The 15,619-nt window shown below is 45.1% G+C and overlaps 1 long non-coding RNA gene across 3 annotated transcripts in view; it reads left to right on the top strand.

Annotated features, from left to right (window-relative positions):
* The first annotated feature begins 500 nt into the window (after nucleotides 1-500).
* LOC309857849 overlaps nucleotides 501-15,619 on the top strand; it is an 81,002-nt gene continuing 65,883 nt past the window's right edge. Inside the window, exon 1 of one of the 3 annotated variants that reach the window (XR_014307938.1) lies at nucleotides 501-569. This is a non-coding gene — a long non-coding RNA (uncharacterized lncRNA). The remainder of the gene's footprint in view (nucleotides 570-15,619) is intronic. The other 2 variants (XR_014307939.1, XR_014307940.1) reach the window with 2 other exon arrangements.

A 15,619-nucleotide genomic window follows, 5' to 3' on the forward strand; every position in this document is an offset into this window, starting at 1 on the left:
CCCTCGGCTCCGCTCGCCTCCTTCCGCACCGGGATGCGGAGTGAGCGCAGGGGCTCCAGAGGCGCGACCGCGAATCGAGGCGCACCCGCTCGCTTGTTCGCTCCTTCTGCCTCCTCCACCCCGCCGCCGCCATGACTCGGCTAAGCTCGCGGAGCGCGCTCAGGCGCCGCGGACAGCGTCCGGGCGAGAGCGGGGGCGAGTGCCGGAGCCGCAGCCGGAGCCGGAGAGGCAAGGCCCCGGGCGAGGGCGCGCCGCAGGCGAGCGGCCCGGCGGCCAGGCGGCGGAGAGGCAGCGAGGGGAGCCAGCAGGTGAGCTAGGTTGCCCTGCGCTGGGCGGGCGCGGGGGCGGATGGGGCGGAGGCCGCGGGAGGAGTCGGGGCTGTGCGGGCGGCCATCTCCTCCCCCGGCGCTGACGCAGGCTGGTGGCTCCTGGGGAGAATGGACCCTGCGCGGCGCTCGCCGGGGCTTTCCCAGGCTGGAGAGCGCGCCTGAGTGTGTCGCCCGCCGTGCCTGGGGAGCCGCTTCCAGCGCGGCTGCGACAGCGGAGGAGGATGCTGTCCGCGAGCGGAGGTGAGTCGCGGTGGGGCCCGGCGCAGCTCTGAGTTCAGCGCCAGCAGGTGCCGGGGGGAGAGGGGAACCGGGTGCCAGACGCCACCGCTTGGGGCTCCGGGCGCAGAAGAGGGCTCCTGGGCGCGCCCGTCGTGGGAGTTTGGCTGGGGTGTTGCGGGGATGGCGACAGCAGTTTTCCGCCCGCTCCCTCTTTCTGCTGGGAGAAAAGGAGCGACCTCTCCTCCTTCCTTTTGGCTCTCCCTGACCACCCCTAGTCTCCTTCTGACCGCGGGCGTCTTCTTTCCAGACGTCCTCACCCCAAACACTCGTCTCTCTCCGAGACCGGCTGCTCCCTCCTCCCTGCCGCGAACCCGGTTCTATCCACCTTTGAGCCCTCCCTTCCACTCCAAAACCTCCCCATTGCTCCGGAGCCCATCTCCCGGCCTCTCGAGCGGCTTCCCGCGGCCGGACCCTCTTCCCCACTCATCTGTAGAGCTACGGCTCTGCCCGCAACCGTGGAACAAGCGGGTTTCTCCTATAACCCCTACCTTTTCGCAAACACCCTCAGAGCTGGACCCCGCGTCTCCCCGGACCCAAGCCGTTCCCGAGTCCTCCGTGGACTCCGTTCTGTGCTGCTCCCCCCTGTCCCATTCCCCAGGCTCCCCGCAGCCCCGATGGCTCTCCTCCCTGGCCCGCCCCCTTGGTTTAGGTTCCAGACTGGATGCTGTGCCTGGGAACCAGAACTCAGGGCTTTTGTTTCTGTTTTTGCTTTCTTTCTTTTTCTTTTTTTCTCCTACTGGGGAAACTTTAAAATCCCCGTGGTTCGGCTCCTAAAAAGCGCTATCGGAGGGCTCAACCGCCGAGAGAATCTGGACGCAGGGAGACAGAGATGGGGGAGATTGTGTCGTTCGTCGGAAGGGAGCCTTGGGATGAGTGTACAAAGTAAATTTCAAAACGGAGGTGGTTGCTGCTGCCGGGACCCTCCTTCCCCGGCTGATTCTGTCCCTGTCCGGCAGAGTATTATTGTGATCCTTGGTGGGAGGGCGAGTCTTTTCTCTGCACTTTTTAAGGCGCCCGTCCCTCCCCGCTCCCCTCCCTTGGTGGTGCTGGTGACCTGACCGGGTGGGGGAAGAGCTAGTCGGCGCAAGGGAAATCTGCATGGAGAGGCTGATGCCACTTGGCTCCTGAGTTGCTTGCTCCAGGACCCGCCAGATTGTGTATGTTTCACTCTAAACTACCCGCCACCCCCAACTGCACCACACAAGTCCTCATTGTTGGGGGTCTGCCAGGGCATGTCTGCCTGGGTTGGGAGAGTCTTAAGGAATGGGATGCAGGTAGGGAGGCCGGGGGCGCTCAGCGAACGGGCGCCGACCCAGCGCGGGCATCCGTGAGCTCCGGCAACTGTTGGCGAGCATGGTTGCGTGCCCACGTGGGTCGGTGCCTGGCGGGTAAGTTTGGAGACTCAGGCACGCCTGGACTTAGATCCTTTAGGAAGAGCCGCGAGTGGAAAGCTTGCGGAAGCGAGTGAGTCTTTTTCTGTCCGGGCGCTGGGCAGGTAAGAAAAACACTGGCTACTTTGTGAAAGCCAAGGCTGAAAGCTTTGACCCTTTCCCTTTCGCCCGCGGCAACCTAATCAGAACTGTGTAAAAGTCAACTTCTTATCAGAAATTGTCTGCTGTTGTCCTTGATTGAAACCCCAGCATTCAAATGGAGTATTGAAGAACTCGCAGACATAGCTTTTGAAGTGCTATTGTTCTTTTCCATACACAGAGGACCTCTTAAAGGTTTGGGAAGTTCTAAATGCAGTGATTTGAAAGACTGACATTGTAACTATTTGCTGACTCTCAGGGGATTGGCAGGGATGAGAGCAGAGGCCGCGGTGAGAAGTGCAAATGTGTTGCTACAGTTTTCTTGGGAGCAGTGCCACTGTCAAGTAGGAATTCAGTTCTAAGCATCAAGTTGGCAATTAAATGTCCTCCTAAAGCAGATTTAGGGGATGATTTTTACTAGGTTTTTTTTTTTTTCTTTTTTCTTTTCTTGATGGTTTGCTTAAGGTCTGAGTAGGCATATTTGAAACATTTAATCATGTTAATTGTATTCAACAATAGAATCTGGATAAAAATTACTTATTGTTGATGAAGCTCATCTCACAAGCTGTTTCACAGTATGTTTCATTTGCAAGACACACCACTGTAGGAGGCTGCAGGGAAGAGATGCCATCACTTACTGTTCTGTTCTCTTCCCCAGGCCAGAGAGGAATCTGCTACTTCACTCCCCTCTGCCCTCCAAAGTCATTTCCCTTAAAGGGATGGGGGTTGGCTTGGTACCTGATAGGACCCTTCCTAAAAATTGCATTTGGTGGATATATGGATGCCTGGAGCCACCCTCCAGGCAGATGAAGAATCTAATTGAAGCAACATTTCATTTTGATAATTCACTCAAGTCAAACATTTTGGTTTTTGCAGGAATTTAATCCCTCTCTCAAACTACTAAAACTAACAAAGCAAGAACATCACAGTTTATATCTTTTAGATGGCACTTTAAAAAATTGCCCACATTGAAGGCTGTTGTCAGGAACTTTCAGAATTATTTAGGGCTTACTGTGAAGCACATGCACTGGGTGAGTTAAGTAATTGAGGATAAATCTCTTGACCTCTCAGAACTTCCGTTTTGTTATTTGCAAAGCAAGGACAGTATTATCTACTTTGTATGTTCTTCCAACAATTTGATAGGGAAAACTATCTCTCTGGGCCCTTTGACAGATAACAGGACTTCATGGGAATGGTAGTTTTTGGTCAGAGGATGGAGTCCTGCTAAGGAGAGAGGATATTTGGCGTTGGAAGGCCATGATGGAATCCTGACTATGTGATGTTTGGTAAATCACTTCTTCTATTAATAAAAAATAAAAAAAAAAGAATAGTTTACCTTTTTGGATCACTTACTAAGAGTCAGGTACCCTTTTAAGCACTTTGCATGCATTAGTTTATTTAATCTTTAAATAACCATGAATAATCTTTGAGTAACCATAGGTTGATAGTTGTATTTTTGTTCCCCTTGGATTGATAAAGAGACTGGGGCCCACAGAGGTGGTAACTGGTCCAAGGTCACAAAGCCAATAAGTTATAGAACTAGGGTCTGTCTGTTTGTTTGTTTATTTATTTATTTATTTATTTATTTAGAGTGCCCATGAGCAGGGAGGGGCAGAGGGCAAGGGAGGAGGAGACAATCCTAAGCAGGCTCCATTATCAGCATGGAACCCCATGTGGGCCTCATCTTCACAATCTGGAGATCATGACCTGAGTCAAGAGTTGATAGGTAACCAACTGAGCCACCCAGGTGCCCCTAGAACTGGGATTTAAATCCAAGCTTTCTGGTTCCTGGGCCTGTGTGGCAGCACACTGCTGCCTCTGTGTGGAGGGGTGATCCCAGCTATCTCTCGCGGTGGTTGTAAAACTTAACAGGGAACAATGGAATAGACTTCTGGCAGGAGCAAGTTATAGATTTTTCTCAAGGTTCAGATGCTAAAACAAAATGAGTATTGTGTTATCAATAGGGCATTGGGCTGATGATAGACATTTTGAACACTTGGGACTTCATGATAGGTATTGGTCAGTATGTTCACATCTGTCTGTGCTGTCAAAGTATTCTTTAAGTAGGTATTCAGAAATTGCATTACTACGGTTGTCTGTTACCAACTGTGATAAGCAGAGATTCTTAAAATTGAATGGTGGCATAACAGGTAGTTAGAAGTCTGGACTTGGGTGCTAGACTGCCTGAGTTCAGACCCTAGTTCCTCCAGCCCTGCCAGCGGTGTGGACTTGACCAACCTCTCTGACTTCTCCATGCTTTAGTGTCCTTGATAATAAAACAACAGTACCCACCACCTATGACTGTGGAGACCATTATAGGAATTAACACCAAGTGCTTAGAACAGCAGTGAGTACGTAATGTTACTTATCTATGTGTTACCCTTCAAATGAAAGCCAGATTCTTCCTTTTCATAATACAAAGGTCTCTGTCATTGATATCCCAAGGCCTAAATATCCTAACAGTATCTGTTATTATTTTTATTTTTTTCCTAAACAGAAGATAGGGAGAAAGAGATATAGTTCAGGATTTCAGAGAAAGGTTTTATTGTTGTTGGTTATTTTTTTGTCTTTTTAGTTTATTGGAAATATTACCTTGAACATTTACATTCTTTGTGAAGAGAATTGGGAAGTATACATAATGCTAAACTCTCCATGGAATTGCTCTTTTCAGAAACTGTTTTGAGGAAAATAAAATGACTGTTGGATTGATTGGATTCTAGTAGTAGAATAGTCAATTCTCCCCATTTACAGATTGGAAAACAAGTCAGATTGAAGGAAGCATGTAAACATAATGGCTGAGAGACACCATTGGAACCCAGAATTCTTGGGCTCCTCTTACACTGTTTTTTCCTCTGGGCCAGATTGCCTCCCATACCAGGATAGGGAAGTAGCCTGAAATATAAACAAACCTTGAAGCAAGGGGAATGTTGCCAGACTGGGAGCAGGAGCCAGTCAGATGTTCGGTACTGAAAAATGTGTCCAATAGGAAAAGAAAATGTGTCCAATAGGAAAAGAAAACCCCTCCTCTTATAAGTACACTTATATCCATGAAAACTGGCACTAAACTCAATCTATGAAATGCATATCAGGATATGAACCCATGTTAAACATACACACACACACACACACACACACAGCAGTTGATGACTTGAACACCTCCCTTAGGTTGGAGAGCAAATGAACAAATGATTGGGTTTCTTTTTCTGTGAGATGCTCTTTGTGTTTTTCTTCCACTTAGTTCTCAGATATGGGAAGGTTTTGGTTCAGGAATCATTAAAACTCCTCCGGCTTCTATTTCATGAAATATGCTGCATATGCTATTGGAGAGAAATTGCCAGCTTGTTTTTATTATTATTATTATTATTATTATTATTTTTATTTGAACCCAACATATAACCAATCTACAATGCCAGTGGGGGATTCTCATAAAGAGAAAGGAAAACAGAAATAAAATTTTTGCTGAATAGAGCAACTCACAGCCAAAATGATACAAGTTTTGTGATGGCTAAGATGGGTTGTTTAGTTTAGGGGGTAAAAATGAGAGGAGGGCAGTCCCAGACAGATGAGGCCATTCAAGGTGAACCCCAGTCCCTGTCGACCACCTACAGTGAGCCTTGCAAAATAGTCAACTTGGTATATTGGCTCCAAGATTCAATTTCTGACTCTTGCTGTTGGTCAGTGTCTCTGGTTCTTGACTGGACAACTGTGATCTGTTGGTCCATCAGTTAGTCTTCCTTTCCCCCTCTTTTCCTCTTCTTGTTTTTGTCTCAGAGTTTGTCTCTCTTTCAGTCTTTGAATTGGTTTGTATCTCTTCTTGTTAGTGTCACTTTTGCTAGTAAAGACTGAAAAGTTACAAAAATGTCTTTGAGACTATCTGGGAAATGGAGGAAGCTAACTCAGGGAATGTGCATAGACATTACTTCCAAACCCATTTAACACATACTTGCCTGAGCACCTAGTTTGTGTCTGGCTCTGGCTTTGTGCCTGGCATTATGAACAGTACCATGAGCAAGGATGTCGTCTCTGCCATCTAGGCACTCTGCCTCACGCATAAATTACTGCCACAGTGTGAGATACGGTACAGGAAATATCTGCATGGCACTAGAAGCTTCCAGAAGAGTAACTTATTATGTCTAAAGAAAGGAAAAGGAGGGGGAAGCTTCAAAGAAGAGATTGCCTTTCAGCTGGAAGCTGAAGGTTGACCAAGAATTTCTCAGGTCTTGAAGGGATCCAGACCGGGAGAACTGTGGGCAAAGATAGGTGGGCATGAAGGTTCATCATTGGTTTGGAGACAGGCAAAGTTGGGTGTGGTTGTAGTGTACAATATGTGACTGAAATGGATTATTTTATACAGCATTTTCCAGATTGTGTTCCAAGGAACACTAGGGTTCCCCAAGATAGTTATGAGTATTTTAAAACAAAGAACATACAGAAGGAAAATGTTCTGTGCCCCCCAAAGTTTGAAAAGCATTGAAAAACATAACACACTCTTGCTAAGACATGGTATTTACTGACATTAAAACTTCAGTAAGAAGTAAAAGCAAGCAAGCAAGGAAGCTCATTGAAATCATTAAGATCTTCTAAACTTACTTGCCAGAGACCCTCTCATTTCAAGAATCCCTTTTTAAAAAGTGTCTTATGAGATAGAGTGGGGAATGTGTTTGTAGGTAAATCAATTAGGATTTTTACAAAAAGGAGTTGATTTTTTAAAAATATTTTATTTATTTATTTGACAGAGATCACAAGTAGACAGAGAGGCAGGTTGGGGGGGGTGGTTGGAAGCAGGCTCCCCACCGAGCAGGGAGCCCGATGTGGGGCTGAATTCCAGGACCCTGTGATCATGACCTGAGCTGAAGGCAGAGGCTTTAACCTACTGAGCCACCCAGGCGCCCCAAAAGGAGTTAATCTTATCATAAAAGTAATATGTGTGATTTGAAATGTAGTATAGTATATGTGAGACATACAAAAAAGTATAAAAATAGAGTAAAAGTTGATTAAAGAAGAAAAAAAAGCAACCCAAAAAAGCTGAGAACACTCAGCTTAAGAAATAGAGCCATGTAAATACAGTTGAAGTCTCCTTTCCCTGATCATATCTCCTTCCCTTCTGCCAGAGGTAACCACCGTCTTATATTTGGTGTTTATGATTCCATATAATTCTTTTGAATATTCTTTTTAGAAGACAAAGAATTCCTTTGAATTCTCATTCAGTTTCTAGCTTGTCAGTACAGAGATAATAAAGAAATTGTTGTTCTGTCCAGGAATTGTTGTTCTGTTCCTGGAATAAAATTCATTTATAAGCTCTTCAGAAGAAGGAACTATGGCTTCTCCTTTTAACAGTTTTCAGAATGCAGTAGATGCTCAATAAATTTCTGCTGAATTGAATTGAACTAAATGTGTGCACTCTCATGGGGTATATTAAGTTCACGTGGTAACAGAGATTGGGGAAAAGTAATTATTTTTCGTTAACAGTATTGAAATTCTTTGTGATCAGAGATCTTGAAAACTTTTTTTGTTTCATTTTTGTTTTGTTTTGTAATCTGGATCTGTAAGTGAAAAGGCATTTCAGGTCATCAAGTTGAGCAGGAATAGAGATCCAGGTCTCCTGTACCCATGTCGGTATTCTTCCCACCTCCCCACGTTGACTTACCATCCTCAAGTATATTGTGTTGAACATGTGAAAGACTGAAGCATTTTTCTATATGAGGAATCACCATTATGCACAGACATTGTAACATATCTGCAAAAATGGGGACAGCAGGACAGACGTCTACCTATGGCCCAAGGGATGATGATTATTTGTCGATTGCTATCCTTCTCTCTCTGTTGCTGTCTCTCTATGTCTTTCTCTGAAATTCTTTTTTTTTTTTAATTTCAGATTTTATTCATTTATTTGACAGAGAGAGAGATCACAAGTAGGCAGAGAGGCAGGCAGGTTGGGGGGGGGGGGCGGAAGCAGGCTTCCCACTGAACAGAGAGCCTGATGTGGGATTTGATTGTGAGACCATGACCTGAGCTGAAGGCAGAGGTTTAACCCACTGAGCCACCCAGGTGCCCCTCGGAATTCTTTATGTTATTAACTCTTTCATAAACTCACTCCCAGTAATATTTTTCCCATTCAAATATTATTTATATTTTAGGAGCTAGAGGGGATACTGGTTTCTCTCCTGGAATATGCCTAGGATATTCGTGTGGATAAAGTTTCAAATTTTTCTTCTCTCCTTGCTTATTGGGGTACCTTTCTCCTCTTTCTCACATTATGCCATCATGTTTCATTGTATTTTCTGGGGTGAAGATAATGCAAGTCATACTTATTTAGGTTGATGTAAAAAAGGGTGTCATTTTAAGGCAAAATTACAGGAAGGAGAAGCTGATCACTTGGTTACCCTAATATCACTCCATATTTTCTCTTTGCTCTCCCTGGGTTCATAGGAGTGAGGTCAGATATCATTTTGTATACATTTGACTGCTCCAAATGTTTCAGTGGAGAGAGAGGTCTTGATTCCAGTAGCCATAAGTTAATGTGGCTGAGAGGAAGGGGGTTGGGAGAATGGATTGACATTGTCCTTTTTTAAAAACAAAAATACATGAGTCATTCAGCATAGGCTCAGCCAAGTTTGATGCCTCCCTGTGCCTGCCTTTCCTAGGCATGTGTATCGTTCTCAGGCTTCTGGAACCTCAAACTCTATTAAACACCATACTTCATTATGTCCTATGCTGTTCTGCTCCATGTCTGTTTCTCTCGATTCCTCTAAAGATTGAGAGTTTCTCCAGGGCCCTGTCGACTTGTCTTCCATGCCTCAGAGGCTTAGCTTTTCCAGGAAGTTCACCCTAAATTCTTGCTTCTTCTGATTTATAATGCCTACCAAGGTTACTTTGCAGTAGAGAGAAGATTGTCCTCCCTTTCATGAACTATTTTGAACCTTGGAAACAAAATAAGAGCTTTCTCTTGTAATTTTCAGTGTTTCCTTTTGGGACCAGTCCTTGGCTCCTTTTATGCCCAAACTGTGCATTTCCTGCCCTGTCCTCTCTCCTTCCCTCCTTTACCTTGCTTCCTTTGTTTGTTTGTTTTGTTTTGTCCTTCCCCTTTCACCAAATCAAAGAAATTGCATGAAATCAACAACCACAAAAGGGCTCCCAGCTTAAAGTTTTGTAGTGTGATCTTGCACAGTTGCTGAAATATGCTTTATTCCCTCTTTCATGTGTTATTTCTATTTGGGGGAATAGTCAGGAGGTGGACCTTATCAGTTCTTTGCCCAGTTCCCTGGTAATGTAGGTATTTTAGCTGGGTGATTGTTCCCTTCATGGGTTGTCTGCAGTTGGTTTAAAATTACAATTTAAAGATGGAAACTCTGCCAACCATTGTGTTTTGGGGGCAAGGGGAGAGTGTCTCTGGGTGCTGTCCTGTGAGCACACCTCAAAACCCAGCCACACCACTGGGACATCCAAGCAGAACGTAACAATGTTAACAGTAGACACTGTGTCAGTGAGCGCTGTGTCAAGAGACACATACCAGGTAGCCTAATAGAAGGAATTTAATACAGGAAACTACAAGGAAAATTTTCATAGAATCACACACGTGTCTGAAGAGCTGAGAGTGGGATGGAACAGCAGTGGGAAGCTCCTTCTGGAGTTAGAGGCACAAAGGGAAGGGGTACTGTTCCCAGAGCCTGGGAATTGGGGCTGCATGGTGGGAGCAGGTCCCACACAGGGCTGAGTAGGATCCATCGAGGAGACTGGGCCGCTGCGCAGGATGCCACCTTGAAGCAGAAAGAGAGGGATAGAGGGAGATAGATACCCTAGTTTCTAACCCCCTCCCTTTCTTCCTGTCTCCTGCCTGCCATTCCCATTGATTGACCCTAACTGGAAGTCAGTTGGCCAGGGAGCCTGGGAATGGGACTTGGGCTCAGCTTCCTGCCATGCAGGAAGGCTGCAGCGCAGGGGAAGGAGCCTGAATCGGATCAGAGAGAAACAGGCAAAGGACTAGTTCTGATGCCAGGAAGACTAGTCTCTTATAAAAGTGTTTGTTAATATTGCAGAACTTGGGAATGGGAAGTAAAGCCCTGCTCCTCCTCTAAGCTGCCCTCCCATGCTGTCCCATCCAACCTCCCTTGCTGAACTGTGAGAGGGACCCCTGGCATTGAATCTCTATCTTGCCAGGGGGAGCTACGTCCATGCCAAGTGCCCTGGTGAGTAGAACAGTGATAGTCCCTATTCTGCAGTTCCCAAATCTAGATGACTCTGAAAAGTCCCAATATTTTTCCTAATTCATTGAATGGCAAGACCTGATCTGATCTGAATGGATACGAGGCTACTTATCATATCTGTTGATCCCCGTGAGTGTGAATAGTCATACATATGGCTTGAGAGGTATTGATGAACTTGATTACGGAGGGAGGGACCTAGCTAGGGGTAGTCCAGATACCTAAAAGCTAAGTGTGTGACATGTGACATGTGACATGCGACACGCTGCCTTTCTGAACTGCATATTAAAATCTGCATTCCGAACACATCAGACCCAGGAAATTTGGATTGTGAACCTGTATTTCAACATGACAGGAGAAGGAAGAGTGGAAATGTGGCCTGATTATAGGCAGCTCTAGGCCAGTGCTCCTGGTAAGCAGTACAGCCGTTCCGGGATCACTGAATGCCAGAGCAGGGTTCCTCTGTAGCCTGGCCTAACAGCCTGCTCAGTCTATAGATGGGGAGACTTCATTGAGGTTGGAGAGCTGGTCCATGTGTTGTGGGGTCACCAAGGGCTTCTCAGAGGAGCTGCTACTACTTGAGTTCCCTTTGCAGTCCATGCTGCTTTGGTCTGAAGCTTGGGTGACTTCCAGCCTTGAAGTTTCAGAATGAAGGAAGCCAGCTGGTGAGTGAACATACAGGTAAATCTGCCCTCCAGCTGTGGTCATCTTATCCTTTTGTAGCATTTCACATAGGCACGCACATTTGCACACCCACACACATGTACTCACACTCATGCAAAAACTTTTCAGCTTCTGATCTTATCAGACAGACAGGATGGGTGTCACCATCCCCATTTTCCAGACCCTCAGACCAAGGTTTGAGTAATGAAGTAATTAGGTCCATGGCTGTGGGCAAGTCCCTGAACGCTTGGAGCCTCCACTGGAAAATGAATTCTTACTCATGCTTTTGTTTTAATTGTTTAGCCACAATCAGACCTATAGGGGGAGTGGCAACACAATTAGAACTGTGCCTGGTGCCCATCGACCATCCTTTCTTCCTCACCGCTCCACCTTCAGACAAGTAAAGTAGATTACATGAAGCCACACAGCTATTCCCTTTGAAAGGGAAGGCTACAGTATCATGAAGAGAACTTAGTAGTTGACTGAAGACAGACCTTTTCTCTCTGTGTCTCTGCTTGCTTGCTTGCTTGCTTTCCTGGCTTTAAGAGGAGGGGCTTGAAGAAATGCCACCATACTAATTTTCTCTTTCTCTCCTGGGAAACTGGGTCTCAGTTGGCTGTGAACTTTGTGACCCCTATTGTCTTCACAGATCCAGATACGCACAGGTTGTTATTTTGGTTACTCCAAATCTGACTGGAGAGGAAACAACCAGATCACAAATACAATTTGCTGTAGAGAGCAACTTTATTTCTTGTCAGCACACATGGGACTTTGCTTATCATAATTCATGGTACATGGGCATAATAAAATATTCTCTTTTTCTAAGTATTTTGCAAGATTAGTAAGGCTGCATTCTTAGGGAAAGTTTATTAATCCATAACTTATAGAAAACTCCAGAGGAAGAAGATATGAGATATGTCCTGTAAGACGTCAGCGTTCGTTATTCAACTAGCTCTCTGCCAGGTGTAGTGCAGGTTGCTGATAGGATAGCAACTCTCCCTTGGATGTGATCTAAACCAGCAGTTGTCTCCATTTTGTTTTCAAATTGGGAGGGTGTGAAAAAGTAGGCGGCAGCCCACTGAGTAATCACGGTCCTTGGGATGCTGGTCCCTTCCACCCTTTTGGCGGCACTGTAGCAACATTAGACACAGAGGCATGCATCGGACCCTGGCTGCCTTGCCTCAGGCTGTGTGCCCTGGGTCTCTGCTCTCTTAGCAAATGGAGATGGTGTGCTGGTGGCAAGGGCGATAGCAATGATGAGGGTGATGGTGAGGAGGTTAGTTACCTCTGTGTCCATTACAAGGGGTAATGGCTGATGGGGAAGTACTCTGTGATCTGTCCTGTCACTCATTTACCCATGTTCAGTGTACCCTTGCAGGGTATTGGCACAATGGTGGGCTCCGTGGAAATGGCCACAAAAGATAGGCTTCCTTCTCAAGATTGAGGATTGGTGTGTAAAGCCCAGATACACAGATGACAACACAGTGGCTAAATACAATAACAAAAAAAGTAGAATTAGTTGAGGGATGAATTTTGCCAGCGTCCAGCTAAGTAATTTGAAGGTGAACTGGGATTTGCTGATGGATCGTTCTTTTTTTTTTTAAAGATTTTATTTATTTGACAAACAGAGATCACAAGTAGGCAGAGAGGCAGGCAGAGAGAGAGGAGGAAGCAGGCTCCCCACTGAGCAGAGAGCCTGATGTGGGCCTCGATCCCAGGACGCTGGGATCATGACCCGAGCCGAAGGCAGAGGCTTTAACCCACTGAGCCACCCAGGCGCCCTGATGGATCATTCTTATTGTAAATATGTTTCAGGTATTGTGTGGGGTGAATGTCACAGCAGCTGTTGTCTACCAGGGAAGGCGCAAATCCACAAATGCATGGAGGAGGTACGTTCTAGGTGAGGGGACCATGGTAAAGGTAGAGATGGGCACCTCCATGTATGGTGAGCCCTGAATGAGCTGGTATGAGCTGGCCAGAGCCGGGGAAAGTGAGGCCGTAAAGGTAGTACCTGGTTGCCATGTTAGCCTTGAGATTGTGGCTGGTGGTGAAACAGGCTTTTCTTTGTGTGCCCTTCTGGGCAGGTCTCACTCTTCTCCTCTTCCCTGAGGTGAACAGGCAGTCTAAGGAGAAATGGGGTTATATTTATTTAGGTGAAACGAGGATAGGTATGTGGCAGGTACGGTGTGTTTTAATGGTCTCTCAGAGGCCTCCTGTGACCATATCTGCAAGCCCAGGTGCCTACAAAGATGGTGTAGTTGACATTGCTGAATGAAACAATCCAGGGGAGGCATTGGGGGGGGCCTTGGGTTAGCTACTATTCAGCTCCAGCCAAGGGTTGCCATAAGAGAGTTCTAGACCAAAGTAGCCAAGTCTTCAGCTTGAGAAAAGTTAGAAATTTTTTAAAGACTTATTTATTTATTTATTTGCCAGAGAGAGAGAGAGAGAGAGAGAGAACGAGCATGGGAGCAGGGAGAATGTCAGGAAGAGGGAGAAGAACTGAGCAGGGAGCCTTGGACAGGACTCAACCCCAGGACTCTGGGGTCATGACTTGAGCCAAAGACAGATACTTAACTGACTGAGCCACCCAGGCATCCCAAGAAATCTGTTTTTTAATTGTGAAATCCATCAGTTTAAAAATGTGGCACGAAATTAGTTACAGAATAATGACAATAACAACAGAAAAATAACATTTGTAGGCTAAAGATAACTGGCCCATGGGCTGATTTTGACTCATGAACCCCCTCATTGTGGATTCTGGCCTATTCTTGATAATTATCTATGACTACATAGATCTCTCTCAAATGGAAGTTCGATAAATATACCAAGGGGTAAATCGGGCCATTTTTAGTAAGGAAAAGTTTCTGTAAGACAGTTGGATGGTAGGAATTGGTCCTCATTTATTTCTGTGTGTTTCCTCAATCACCTCTTCTGTTGTTCTTGATTAAATGCTACTGATACAGGGTAAACCTTTGGTAAAACCGGTATCCATGGCAATCCCAGTGTGTTGCTCACTGTTTGCTGGGCAGCACTGAGGTATATGTGTGTCTGATTCTACAGCTGCCTTGGTGAAGCCTGTTACATCCTGCTGCCCAGGCAAGTGCCCGTAGTAAGTTAGATGAGTGGGTGTGGTATCTGTAAATGACAGTGTTCTATGGTGTTCTTGTTTAGGGTTGAGCTTTGACTCCCAGCCTCTGAAATATGCACATTTCAAACCAGAGTGAGAACACAAACAACTTAGTATTACTGTGGAATTGAGTGAATGTCATAAATATTTCTTTATCTTTTTCATAGCTCGCATAAAATTGTTAAGATATAAAAAAGTTGTTCATTCTAAAAACAACGAAAATTCATTGGCTATCCATCTCCTAAATGCGTGTGTCTCTTTGGGTTTTCATTAGCGTCTAGCAATATACTTTGAGAAATTAGATTTGAACAGAAGTTTCAGCAGAATATGAAACTCCTGGTGTTCATAATGAACCCGTTTTCAGCACTGATCCACTGCGTACAACAGCCTCCTTTTAACCATTATTTCTTCAGAAATAATCCCTTGTTTATTGAATTTGGAAAACACACAATAAATATGAAAAAAAAAGTCATAATATTTCTACTCAGAAGCAGTCTCTGTAATGTTTTGAATTACAGAGATAAACAGGCTAGAGATTGAGGTCAGATGAATATGGGTTTCTATCCAGGCTTCTTCTTTTATGTATTCTTTTTTTTTTTTTTTTAAGATTTTATTTATTTATTTGACAGACAGAGATCACAAGTAGGCAGAGAGGCAGGCAAAGAGAGAGGGGGGAAGCAGGCTTCCCGCCGAGCAGAGAGCCCGACGCGTGGCTCTATCCCAGGACCCGGGACCACGACCCGAGCCGAAGGCAGAGGCCCCAACCCACTGAGCCTCTCAGGCACCCCTTTTATGTATTCTTGATAAGTCTTATTTTTCTCACCTATGAAATAGAAATATGGATATTATCTCTTTTATCTGATATTTTCTTGATTCAACCAGATAATGTACATGAAGCACATAGCTCTTCGCTCTTTTATCTGATATTTTCTTGATTCAACCAGATAATGTACATGAAGCACGTAGCTCATTGGTTGGTACACAGAATGCATTAAAAAATGAGCAATATGCTTATGTCTCCTATTCCTTTGGCTACAAACATTTTACTTTGTGGAATCCATGTGGTCAATGACCTATTTTCTGTTAAAAAAAAAAAAAAAAAGGACGACTTCCCTTGTTCCCATATCTCTTTAAGAATCACTCTCCCTAGTATCCTTTTTAATATATTTCTTTACAGACCTGAATCATCCTTAAACTTTTCCCTTGCATGTTTAAGGTGTTTTCCATCCTTCTTTATTATAAATAATTATTTGATGGATATCTCTCTTCATCAATTGTTGGTGGCAGCTTGATTTTCTGGTTAATATAGTGACTGCATCTCAATGGGAAATGGGCAGGACTCCTGCCAGCATCCTCCATTGGAACCCATGCCGATGATGGATGGGAATGTTCTGTATCTGCACTGTCCAATATAGTAGCCACTAGCCATGCATGGCTGTTGAGCATTCGAAATGCAGCTGGTGTGACTGAGAAACTGATTTTTTTTTTAAA

The sequence above is a fragment of the Mustela nivalis genome (assembly GCF_964662115.1).
Source record: "Mustela nivalis genome assembly, contig: HAP1_SCAFFOLD_1440, whole genome shotgun sequence".
NCBI lineage: Eukaryota > Metazoa > Chordata > Mammalia > Carnivora > Mustelidae > Mustela > Mustela nivalis.